We start from the raw sequence: 12,311 nt of genomic DNA, 5'->3' as shown, positions 1-12,311 counted from the left end.
GGTGAAGTCGGAGAGAAGACAGTGCTTTCCTGTGGGTTCAGACTTGTGAGCTGGCTGGAAAAATACACGTGGAGGCAAGCAGAGAACAAACTTTGTAGAGCCAGGCCAGGCCAGAGCGTGAGGAGGGAAGGAGGAGGGAAGAAAGGAAGAAGGAGGAGAGGGAAGAGGGAGAACTCCAGGTTCAGACATTTCTAGTCTGAGGTTTTCCAGGACTATATCCATGTATTGTGGGCCAGGCAGCTGCCTCCCAGAAGCCGCGCATGTTAGGTTGCTTATGTGGGCTCCATAGACACAGATGAGGTCTCCCTGCCTTAGCCCCAAGGCCTGAGGATTGGGGTCCCCAGCGTGTGGTGACTGCCCAGAGAAGATGAAAATCCTAACAGGTTTTCTCCCAAGCTGCAGTGATCAGAAGAAATGAAGGGGCTTTTGTAAGTGAAGTGTTTGTGTATTGGGTACACTTTATGGTTCTATTTCCTTGCCTTCCCTCTCTCCCAGCTTTTGATAGGGTCTCTGTAGCTTAGCCTGACCAGAACGAGTTGTATAGCCCAGGCTGGCCTCAGTCTTCTGAGTGCTGGGATTACAGGCGCTCACTGCCATAATCAAGCTCAATTCCTATCTTCTGTGTTGGTGGCAGAAGTGACAAATATCCTAAGCACGGGGGAAGAACTATGCTTAGGAAGTGGTCTCTTGCCTTTGCCAAGGGCGGGAGTAGGGGTGAGTTGGGGTGGGTGGTTGGGGAATAGGGACACTTAGCCAACATCCTCTGTGGGTCCTCTTTGCCAGATTCTCTTGGTAAATCATGTTTGTGATCTTGGGCCTCAGGGAACCAACTCCCATGGCCATCACACTGTGAAATTGCTCTTCGGGGTGGGCTCATCCAGTGGACAGCAGCACACAGAGGCCATGCTGTTCCTTTTCTCCATCTGGCGGAGTGGGTGGGTGGCACTTGGTGACCGGGAGTGGGGTGGGGGAGTGGCGTTAGAAGATCTGGCCTGCTGCTGGCTCTTCTGTTTGTCTTTCTTTTTCTGGCCTCAGGGTCTGCACTCTGCAGGCACTGCACTAGGGGGACCCATCAGGCCCCCCTCGTTGTGACTATCCTGTGTCCCTGGGATCCATCCTTTAGGCTAGATTGCCATCTTAGCTATTGGCCTGTCTTGTACCCCGGTAGTCACCTTGGTTAGCACACTGAGGGCAACTCCCCGGTTTCTGCACAGTGTTGAACTCTATGAATGTCAGCCCACCGGGACTTGATCCATTTTAATGGGATTGGGTGTTAGATATGCTAGACTGGAAGAACATTTTAGGCTCTTGTATCCTGCCTGAACCCCCTTTTGGTTCCAATTGATTGGTGTAGCAAACCAGCCAATTGGAACAGAAATGAAACTAGATGTGAAATAGAAGGTGTGTGCGTGTACTTGTGTGTGTGTGTGTTGGAAAGAGGTGCAGAGAGATTGGCAGGGAGAGAGGAAGGGCGTGGAGAGAGAGAGAGAGAGAGAGAGAGAGAGAGAGAGAGAGAGCACTCAGGTGCAGGTGCAGGCTGCCTCACTGACTGTGTGGTCTCTGCCTGGCTTTCCCATCTATATAATGGGGAAACAGCTACCCTCAGGGTGGCTGTGAAGATGAATCAGGCTACTGTCAGGTTGGGGACACAGTTGAGTGCTCAGCACCCGTTTGTTCTCTGTGATGCCTCATGGAAGATGTGCTGGGGATACTTGGGGGCAGCACTGGCTGTGTTGGGAGATAGCTGTCTGAGCATCTCTGCTGGCCATGCTGTCTGGCCCCGTGTCTCAGTTTCCCCAGCTCTATGTGTAGAGATCAGGAAGGAGTACAGCCAGCTTCTCAACTGCTGTGGGGAGGAGTGGGCAAAATGTTCAGGTCTTGTCCCCACAGGGCCAGGAGATGTTGCTGTTATGACACCAGAGTGGGTGTGCTTATTGTTTCTCTTAGGCTTTAAAAATAATAAAAGATCTATATTATCTATCTATGTTCTTTCTATCCATTAATCCACCCATCTACCTAGATATCCACCCATATATCCATCTTTCTTTCTCTCTTTCTTTCTTTCTCTCTCATCTATCTATCTATCTATCTATCTATCTATCTATCTATCTATCTATCTATCTATCTATCGTGTGGGGGTGGAGAGAGCCTGGGTGTGTGTTGTGGTGTATGAGTGGAGGTCAGCAAACAAGTCGTGGGAGTCTCCTTCCATGTGGTTCCCAGGCATTGAACTTGGGCTGTCAGTTTTGACGATAGACTGCACGATGCTTCTGGCTCTCTCTTGGGATTTGGGTTCCTGAGGTGGGTGTTCGTTAGGCGCAGGCTGTGATTCAGCAGCCACTAAACCAAGGAGCCCTGAACTAAGCATTTGGGCCGAGTGGAACTGGCCTGGGCCAGGGCAGGAACGCTGGTGCTGCCCTGCACTGTTTGGCTGCTAACCAGGCCCTGGACAGGCTTCCTTGCTGTAGGACTTGACAGCCCCCTGACTGCTCTGACTTGTGGGGGAAGGTCCCTGTCCCTTAGTCCCTGTTGAAGGCTTGGGCAAGGGATGTGTGGTGGAGATTGTGCCCGGATCCTGGTCCCAGAAAGATCCTGAACAGCATCTCTTTTTCTGGGTCTCAGTTTCCCCCATATCTGTGAAATGGAGGCACAGGGCTGGTGGCCCTCCTGGAGGCCTGAATTCAAGAGCTTTGAGGAGCTTTCTTTCCCTCCAAAACCTGTAGGGGGCAAACCTGAACTCAGGGAGTCCCCTCATGTGTTCCCCCGTGGTGGCTGGGGAGTGTGAACTAAGTACTCCTTATTCGCTGGAGGTTCAGAGAGACTGAGGACCTGCCTGAGGCCACAGAGCGCCGCTGTTGTAGACTATTGTTTCAAGGTGTGTTGATTTTGTTTATGCTGCATTTGTTTAACTCTGTGAAGTTGTGATTCTTTTTCTGTCTAAAACACCTGATGGTCTAATAAACACCCACTAGTGAGGCAGGGGAAGGGATAGGTGGGCTGGCAGGCAGAGAGAATAAATAGAATGGGATATCTGGAAGAGGAGAAGTAGCAAGAAGCCAGGCGGTGGTGGCGCACGCCTTTAATCCCAGCACTTGGAAGGTAGAGGCAAGCAGATCTCTGTGAGTTCGAGGCCAGCCTGGTCTACAAGAGCTAATTCAGGACAGGCTCCAAAAAGCTACAGAGAAACCCTGTCTCGAAAAACAAAAAAAAAAAAAAAACCCAAAAAAACAAAAGAAGAAGAAGAAGAAGCAGAAGAACAAGGAGAAGAAGGAAATCAGGGGCCATCCAGTCACCCAACCAGCCACAAAGTAAGAGTGAAAGTCAAAAAGTAAGAAAAGGAAAAAGCCCAGTTTTTTGGCAAGTTTCTCAGGAGATCTTGTCTGTTTCCCCTTCCCAGGGGGATCCATGTATGTTTCTCTTAGGGTTCCCCTTGTTACCTGGCTTCTCTGGGGCCGTGGACAGTAGTCTGGTTGTCCTTTGCTTTATGTCTAATATCCACTAATGAGTGAGAACATACCATGTTTGTCTTTCTGGGTCTGGGTTACCTCACTCAGGAGGTGGGGGGGGGGTAGAAGGGAGAGTGTCAGGAGGGGGAAGGGAGAAGAGGAGGGGGAGGATAACCTGAGGGAATGGGATGGTCAAGATGGGGGAAGGACAGAGAGGGGGAGCAAGAAAAGAGATATCTTGATTGAGGGAGTCATTATGGGGCTAGTGACAAACCTGACACTAGGGAAATTCCCAGGAATCCACAAGGATGACCCCAACTAAGACCCTAAGCAATAGTGGAGAGGGTGCCTGAACTGGCCTTTCCCTGTAGTCAGGTTGATGACTACCTTAATTATCATCACAGAACCTTTGTCCAGCAACTGATGAAAACAGAAGCAGAGATCCACATCAAAGCACTGGACTGAGCTCCCAAAGTCCAGTGAAAGAGAGGGAGGAGCGGTAATATGAGCAAAGGGGTCCAGACCATGATGGGGACACCCACTGAAACAGCTGACCTGAGCTAGTGGGAGCTCACTGACTCCAGACTGACAGTGGAGGAACCAGCCCAGGACCAAACTAGGCCCTCAGAATGTTGGTGACAGTTGTGGGGCAGTCTGGGTCACTGGGAGTGGGACCATGATTTATCCCTGCTGCTTGAACTGGCTTTTTGGAGCCCATTCTTTTTGAAGGGATGCCTTACTCAGCCTAGATATAGGGGGGAGGGCCTTGGTCCTGCCTCAAAGTGATGTGCTAGACTTTGTTGACTCCCTACGGGAAGCCTTACACTTATACTCTCTAAGGAGTGGATGGAGGGTGGGGTGGGGGGAAGGTGGAGAGAGCAGGAGGAGGGTAGGGAGTGGGAACTAGGATTGGTATGTAAGATGAGAAAGGATTGCTTTAAAAAATAAATTAATTAATTAATAAAGAAAAGCTGGCAAGAAACAAGCCACACTAAGGCAGGGTATTTACAAGAAAGTATAAGCTTCTGTGTGATTTGTTTGGGAGCTGGGTGGCAGGCCCCTTGAAGACCAAAAGACCAAAAGAGCCAAGAGCCCCAAATAATAAAAAGAATAAAAGTTTTGTTTTTTTTTTTTAATCCTACACACAGCCATCTGGAATTTAGGCCCTTTTGTTCCAATTCCCCAACTTAGACCTTGGCACCTCATTTTCCTGTTTACTGCAAGCTCAGCGTCCTAGGAAAGCCTTGAATGCCTGGTAGGGTAAGTGGAGGTAGGGACGGAAGGAAGGAAGGGCGGGGACATCCTCCAAGGTGGGAGGGTGACCTTGTGTGGCCTGAAACCTAGTTTCATCTCTGCCCTCATTACAGACAAGCAGTCTCTGGGCCTGAGCTGAGGACGTCTGTGACCTGGATGGGGTGCGAGGACACTATGTGAAGCTCTCCTTCTTGGAGTCCCCAAGTTCTTCACATTCCAGCAAGGAGAAGAATCTTAACGGAAACCAAGACCAGGGCCAGGTAGTAGCTCAGAGGTAGAGAGTTTGCCTAGTGCACATAAGGCTTTGGGTTTGATTCCCAGTGCCATAGAACAAAGAGGAAAATGGAAAACAAAAACAAAAACAAAAACAAAACAAAGACCAAATAGGTTTGTAGCCTGTTCCCACCCTAGAGAAGAGTAGCATCACTTAACCCTTATCCCAGGCGGGGCTCTCATGGCCTGCTGCCTTCCAGCTGACTTCTCCTCCCCTGGCTGAGCCCAGCACACTCAGGAGTCAGTCAGGCCTTGAGTCTGAGCATCCGACCATATTCTCTGTTTCGAATCCTCACACAGAGGGTGGGTAGTGTCTTCCCTCAGGGTAAAACTGATGGCTGTCTCTGGGCCTGCCAGTGTCAGAGATGCCTGCCGCGGCTGCTCTTGGGCCTGAGGTGCCCCCCACCTCCAGCGGTGTGTGTCTGTCTGTCTGTCTGCAAAGGCTGCAGCTCCAGCTCCCCCAGGTCTCTTTTTAAAGGCTGCTTTTGGCTTGAGGAACCCACTGGAAAGGGAAGAAAGGAAGCTCTGTTCCTATCCCAGCCTCCTCCTCTTTGTTCTCGGCACACCGCGATCATCAGACACACCGCCACACTAAGCGCTAAAGCCTTCTGAGCGCTTCCTGTGCTCCTGGCTGCTCAGAAGTGATGTCTTAAGCCAGCTCACTCCATCCTCAACACAACCTTGAGAGAGAACATTGAAGACGAGGCCAGGGAGGCAGCTGAAGAGGCTGTTGGATTTGAACCTCTGTAGCCATGCCCATGTGGGTCTTCTCCTCTCTCTCCTGATGACCCAGCTTCTCAGTGTGTTGCTTTATCCTCCCTGTCGGTGCCCTTCCTACCTAGTGGGATGACTATCCTTGAGGAGGGCCAGCTGCTTCAGTTGCCCTCCGAGCTGAGGTGAGGGGCCCATAACTCAGGTGTGACTCTGTATGTTGAGCAGAGGTGGTAGGTAGTTGTGTCTGGATTTCTCAACTCCTGCTCCCTCACTCCCGTCTTGTGGTCTGTGTTTGTGAGGTACCCAGCTCTGCTGTGCATGAGAAAGTATGTGCAGGCAGGCATGTCTGCCTGTCCGTCCGTCCGCGTCTCTCTCTCTCTCTCTCTCTCTCTCTCTCTCTCTCTCTGTGTGTGTGTGTGTGTTTGTGTATGTGTAAGATCTAGCATATTAATCTCGGCCCTTCCCTTCAAGTTCTAGCTCCAGACACTGTTGAGTAGGGGACCTGATCCTACCTGTTGGTCCTGTGCTGTGAAAGTCTACAATATTATAGATTTCGGTGTCTGACATAGAGTAGGCGCTTAGTATGTGATTGTGGGCAGGGACTTATTGCACTGCTTCTTTTTCCCTCACTCCAAGCCACACGGGGAGACTAAAACCACAAATTTCCATCTTATGGACATAGCACACAGAGACCTGCCCCTGACACAGAAAGATGTGCAGATACATACATACATACATACAGACAGACAGACACTTAGATGTGTGGACACAGAGGTGCCAGACGCAGAACACAGCACAGATGTAGACCCTAGTGAAGACATATGTTGGCATTCACAAGGGAGTCGTGGCCACTAGCCAACACTTCCTTTTCCTTACTCAGACTAAAGAAGAGTCAGGGACCACCAGGACAGGCACGTCCCACAGGACAGTGCTGGGTAGAACAGTGTGACCTTTCATCTCTAGTGGGGGCAGTGGTAGGTGAGGTGAGGCCCAGACCATTACACTTAGCAAAGGTATTGGGAACGAAGAGTGGAGTGAGGGGGTCCTACATTACTGAGATCCTGGACTCTGACCCAGTATTGATGATGGGCCAGAGACGAAGACCATGCATGCATCTCTCCACCATCTCTCCCCTCATGGAGACCCTTCCTTGCACTAGGCCCTCAGGAAGGCTGGATAGTGGCCTGTGAGCAGGTGCACCCTGTTTCTCCTGCTGACCAGGAGCTGAGCTTTAGGTGCCTGTCCAGCCACCCTCTTTTAGAATCCTCTGCACTCCTCCTCTGTCCCAAGTCACCCTGGGTGAGCAAGGAGGGCAGAGGTGGCACACTGGCTCCTTCTGCTTTGCTCACTCCAGTTTGTTCTTCAGATTAATGCTCACACTCCCCACGAGTGCTGTCAGCCCCACCCTGACCCTGGTGGCAGGGCTTGACTCCCTATGCCACAGCACAGCACCACACAGCACAGCACCGCACAGTCTAACATGCTTTGCGACGAACTTGCTAATTTCGTTGATTGCAACTCTTAGGCACCTGAGGCTAGGCCTCCGCGGCTGTCAGCTTTCACATCCTTAGCACCTGGAGGAGGGTCTATCCTACAGGAAGGAGGCTGCTGCTGGAGGATTGGAAGGCTGCGAAGCATTCACACTTGGAAGAGAAGAAGGAAGATACATTTGTCTCTAGGGTGACAGCTTTGGAGGCCTAAGGCCCCAGGAAGAAGGAGGCACAGGTTTGGCAGGGAATTCACCCTGTCATGGTTCATCTTACCATGGTCTTGGACTTGGGAAGAGCCTAAAGGCCAGAGACAAAAGGGCCAGGCAGAGCCACCCCCCACCCCCACTTCTCCTCATATCTATTTTCTTTGGCGTGAGTTCAGAACACTGAAAAGGGGCTCAGATGCCCCTGTGTGGATTGGGCAGAGATGCTGGGGGAAAGCCCCCTTTGCTGGCTCTGCCCTTTTCCTCATACATCTATCATTTTAGGGAAACCAGAACAGCCTGGACACAGCACTTGGCATCTGTTGGAGGCAAGGGGGCCTCATACCCACCTGAAGGCTCAGTCCTCTGAGAAGCCTCCCCTGGTCATACTGTATGGAAACACCCATCTCCCCCACACTCTGGCTCTGGCTCCATGGTGCTGTAGTCCTCACAGCCCTCAGGGATCTTATGCTTGCTTCTCTCCTCAGGGTCTCCTTTCCTCAGGACCAGGGTTTGCTCTGCAGTGTACTCTCTGGCATCCCAGCCCTTAGCACAGTGCCTGGGACACAGCGAGGCTCTGTGAAGTGTGCTGACTGAATGCCTGGATGGAAGAAGCTCATAGCTTTCTTTTCTTTTCTTTTTTTTTTTTTAAGGGAGAAGGTGGAGCCAGAGCTAGGCTGGCCTTGAACTCCTGATTTTCCTTCCTTCATCTTCTAAGGGCTGGGATTACAGACCTGTATCACCACTCCTGGATCTTTATAGAGTTTCGTTTGTTTCTTTGTTGTTTTTTGTTTTAGAAAAATATGCATGATCTCTGTTCAAATTATATTTCAAACCTGAAGTCAGGAACAAAATGAGGAGGCCTGGGTGGAGAGAGAGAAATGGATGTTTCAATGCAGCCCCTGACTCTCACGATGATGCTATTTGGTAGGTGATATCCTAATTTTTATAGCCAGGTGACTTTGGTCAGAGAGGCGAAGGTGCTGGCTAGGTCAGCACTGAGCTGGTACTTGAACTGGGTGCCAGACCGGGCCTTGGGCAGCTTAGCCCTCACCTCTCTTGAGCACGGATATGCTCTCAGCCCTGAGGAGCCCAGGTAAGCACCCTTGGTGGCTCCCGCGACCTAGAACTTGTCTGGCTAGGCTCAAGCTCTGCTCTGCTCACACTTGTATATCTTCAGAGCTTGCCTCACTCCAGAAGAATGCTTCAGTCAGCCTTGGGCTGGGTGGGTGCGGGGAGCCGGAGTTGACACAGGTCTGACCCTGCCTGAGTGGTATCATAGTCAGTGTTGTCGATTTGATGGAGGTGAGTCTCTGAGTATGCCTGTCTGGGTCATCTTGATTTTATTGCGGTGCAAAGACCTGCCCACTGCGGGTGGCACCATTCCCTGGCTGGGGTTCTGAATTGTGTAAGTGGAGAAGGGGAGCTGAGCGGCAGCCTGTGTAACATGAGGGCCGGCTTGTTGGGGTATTTGTCCCGCCCAGGTACCCCACAACCGGCAAGCCCCAAAAGAAAATTACACACAGGACTCCTTAAGATTATAAACTGATTGGCCCATTAGGTCAGGCTACTTATTAGTTCTTATAACTTATGTTACCCCATTATCCTTATCTCCGTTAGCCACACGGCTGGCTCAGTACCTTTCTCAGCTGGGCAGGTTACATCCTGTCTCTTCGGTGGTCTGCACAGGAATGGCGGAGGGACCTCCTCCTTCCTAGCCTTCTCCTCTCCTGTTCTCATCGCCCCGCCTATACTTCCTGTCTGGTTGACCCGCCTATACTTCCTGCCTGGCCAATCAGCGTTTTATTAAAATACATGATTGACAGAATACAGGCAATTCTCCCACACCAAGCCTGCGCTCCTCACTCTCATTCTCTCATTCTCTCATTCTCTGCCATGGATGTGACAGGGTCAGCGCTCCTGCTGCCTGACTCTCCTGCCACGATGGGCTGTCTTCTTGAATTGTGAGCCAGTGTAAGCCCTTTCTCCCTTGAGGTGCTCCTGTTAGGTATTTTACCACAGCAACAGGAACGGTGAGACAGGCAGGCTGCTTGTGATCTGGTAATCACTGGGACACTCACTACCTCTCTGGAGCCCACCCTGCATGGCCACTGTTTCCTCAAGTCCAGAGGTCTAATGGCAGAGCTGCCTTCAGGGGGATGTCTCTGGTGTCTCCATTGGTTGAACCCTTTCCCTGCCTTTCACTCTGTCCCGTTCAGAGTTTTCTACTTGGGGTTCAGTGTCGAGCCGCCTACTAGCTGCCTGGCCTTCAGCCACCCCAGTCTCTGGCTGCCCCAGCTTCGCTGTCTTCACCCTGTTTCACCTCTCTCTGGTCTGCACCGTGTCTGCCTCTCAAAGCTGGAACTGGCCTCGCTGCCTCCATTACTGCCTTTAGTCCCCTGCCCCTGATGGTCAGCTGCCCTTTCCAGACCAGGCCCCATCTCACTCAGAAGGACGCTTGACCCTATCCCCAGACCCACAAGGCCGGGACCCTTCTGTGTCTCCACTATCTTAGACTGCAGGCTGGACTCTAGCTAGGCTGACCTTGTTGTGCTGACCAAAGATGGGTGCTGTTCTAGCGGCAAAGCCTTTGCTAGTGGTTCCCTTCACCAGGTCGTCTCCTCCCGAGAAATTCTCTCACTGTTTCCCCTTTCCTCACTGAGAAAGGATGTCTTGGTCCCTCATCTAGGTGACACCCCTTCTCCTGTCTTTCCCCATCACACTCCATTTTCTGAGGCCATCTCAGGCAGGGCTCTTGCTCATTGCTTCTTGCCTCCACTAGGGCACAGCCTTCCCAAAGACCCCGTCTGTAGTCAGCCACACCCTGAGTACTGACAATAGTACCTACCCGCAGTCTGGCACACAGTGGGCGCTTAGTAAATATGTCACGGTGGATGAATGAATGATCCTTTTAGAACCGAAATTTACACTTGGGTAGCATCTTTAGGAAACACTTTTGGGAACACCTCTGTGGAGAGCATTCCAGGGGGAGCAGGCTCCCTCAACTCCCCAGGCTGCCTTCTACTTCTGTAGGAGACATATGCTTTAGGTCCCTAGGCTTTCCCTAGGTAGCTAGCCCTTAGGCTAATTCTTTCTCTCTCCCAGCTTCTCAAGTGAGAGACATAGCCATGTGAACTAAGGTGGTGGATTTAACTAACCTGGGCTCTGGACGGACTCAGACTCTACCTACCTCCAGGTAAGCCCCACCCACCTAAGCTGGCCTTCAGCATTTCTTTTGGGAGGCCCGGCTGCTTGCTTTCTCCCTGGTGATATTTCACCATGACTTCCTCCACACCCATTCACCTATCTGGTCACTTCTTTGGTCTGTCAGGAAAGTATGTCATCAGACCCGGTATCCCTGTCAGGCGCTGTGCTGGATGGGGGTGAAGACATGCATGGGGCAGAGACTAGGAAGCTTCTGTCTTGCCAGGATGCTGGGTGCAAACCAGCAAAATTGCAGTGTGGAATAATAAAGCATAAGATGGGGATGCAGGCAAGGGGTGAGAGGGGCCCAAGAGGGACTTTTGAACCAGAAAAGATGTATGAGGGCAAGGCTGCTTCTAGAGAAGCCATCCCTGCCTCCCATTTCTTTCAGCTCCACAGAATGACAGAAGCAGTGACTCTGACCTTCCCAAACCAAGCTGTCTCGCTCAGACTACCCCGTTACACAGCTCAGGGTCAGCACACCCTAGGCAGGCTGCTGCAAGCTTTTGGGAATGGACTTTCATGCGAAGTGCCACTAAGAATCCTGTGTCAATTTTTCCTTAATAAGTGACAGCCAATAAAAATCAGGCATAGTGGCTCATGCCTGTAATCCTAGCACTGGTGAGGGGGAAGAAAGGGAATTGGAAGTTTAAGGTCATTCCTGACTCTATGGTAACTTTAAAGTCATCCTTGAATCTATGGTAAGCTTAAGGTCATCCTTGGTTCTATGATAAATTTAAGGTTAGCCTGGGATACACAAGACCCTGGCTTTAAGAGAAAGGGCGTTTATTCAAAGGCTCCAGTGTCTGTGGCTAGGATGGAGCCACTGTGGTTTGAACACTGAGAACATTTCCTAGCTCATCCTTTGCAGAAAATGCTCGTTCATTCATTATACACACGTTAGAACCCCTGCCTTGCTCAGTGAACTCAAGTCAGACCTTGGGACCCATGTTGCTGACACAGATCCCAGCCTCAGTGCAGGGACAAGATGAGCCAGTACCCTGACACACTTCTCTTTTTGCCCTAAGGAAGCAGAGACACAGCATGGCAGAGGGTGTCCATGAGGAATCTTGCATTCCACGAGAGCCATTTATTGAGCAACTATTGTATTCTGGGTACAATACTGAGTGAGACGAACCCCCTCAAGGTGCTTTCTGTCTGACTGATGAAGTGTTTTGCCCTCACTGTGATTGGCCAGGTGAGACTTGGGGCCCAGGTGTGTGTGGGCCCAGCTTCATCCTCCCACTTCTGTATCCAGGTCTTGTTTCTATCAGATTGTCCTGGGATCAGCTGTCTCCGAGGCCCACCCCCTCCCCCCCAAGCCTGCTCTTACTGGCACCAGGGACTGCCTCACCTGTCCACTCAGGCCTCCCTGCTGCTCGGCACAGGCCCCAGTACTAACAGGCACCCAATCCATGTTTATTGTGTTTTCTGATTCCAGATACAGTTACAGGTAATGACAACCAGGCGGCCCTGAGGGAATTCTACTTAAGAACAAATCTCAAGGGAATTCAGAAAAGGAAATGATGACACTCATATTTTCCTTGCCCTGATCCCCTTAAAAAAAAAAAAAACTGCACAGGCATGGTGGTGCACACCTTTAATCGCAGCACTCAGGAGGCAGAGGCAGACAGATCTCTGAGTTCGAGGCCAATATGGTCTACAGAGCGAGTTCCAGGACAGCCAGGACTACACAGAGCAACCCCATCTCAGAAAACCAGTAAGTA

The 12,311-nt window shown here is 51.1% G+C and overlaps 1 protein-coding gene across 1 annotated transcript in view; it reads right to left on the bottom strand.

Annotated features, from left to right (window-relative positions):
• Cacng2 (calcium voltage-gated channel auxiliary subunit gamma 2) overlaps positions 1-12,311 on the bottom strand; it is a 129,232-nt gene that overhangs the window by 9,115 nt on the left and 107,806 nt on the right. The window lies entirely within an intron of this gene.

The sequence above is a fragment of the Myodes glareolus genome, chromosome 19 (genome assembly GCF_982192425.1).
Source record: "Myodes glareolus chromosome 19, mMyoGla1.1, whole genome shotgun sequence".
Classification (NCBI taxonomy): domain Eukaryota; kingdom Metazoa; phylum Chordata; class Mammalia; order Rodentia; family Cricetidae; genus Myodes; species Myodes glareolus.
Note: the sequence above shows the minus strand (reverse complement) of the source record. Positions and strands in the feature narration are given on the sequence as shown.